A 310-nucleotide genomic window follows, 5' to 3' on the forward strand; every position below is an offset into this window, starting at 1 on the left:
AGTGAATTCCGCCACTCGCGTGGCTGAAACAAACAAACAAAAAACTGTTCTCGCTTCCAAAGTCCTGCGCCTGGCCCCACACCCTCCCCTTTGTGGGTTTTTTTGGGTCCCCCCCGCCCCGTTGAGAGCTGCGTTACTGCTTGCTGGACGCACACGGCTCAGTGCGGCTCGCGTTAGCCCTGCCCGCCCCTTCCCTCGGGGCTCGGCTCCCCGACGGCGGCCGGGGCAGCAACAGAGGGCGCGCGCGTGGGCGGGGCCCAACGGCCGTTCCCGCGCGCCGCGGCAGGGGTGAGGGGCGGGGCCCGCGCCT

This window comes from Apteryx rowi, unplaced genomic scaffold (assembly GCF_003343035.1).
Source record: "Apteryx rowi isolate R43461 unplaced genomic scaffold, aptRow1 scaffold_277, whole genome shotgun sequence".
Taxonomy (NCBI): Eukaryota; Metazoa; Chordata; class Aves; order Apterygiformes; family Apterygidae; genus Apteryx; species Apteryx rowi.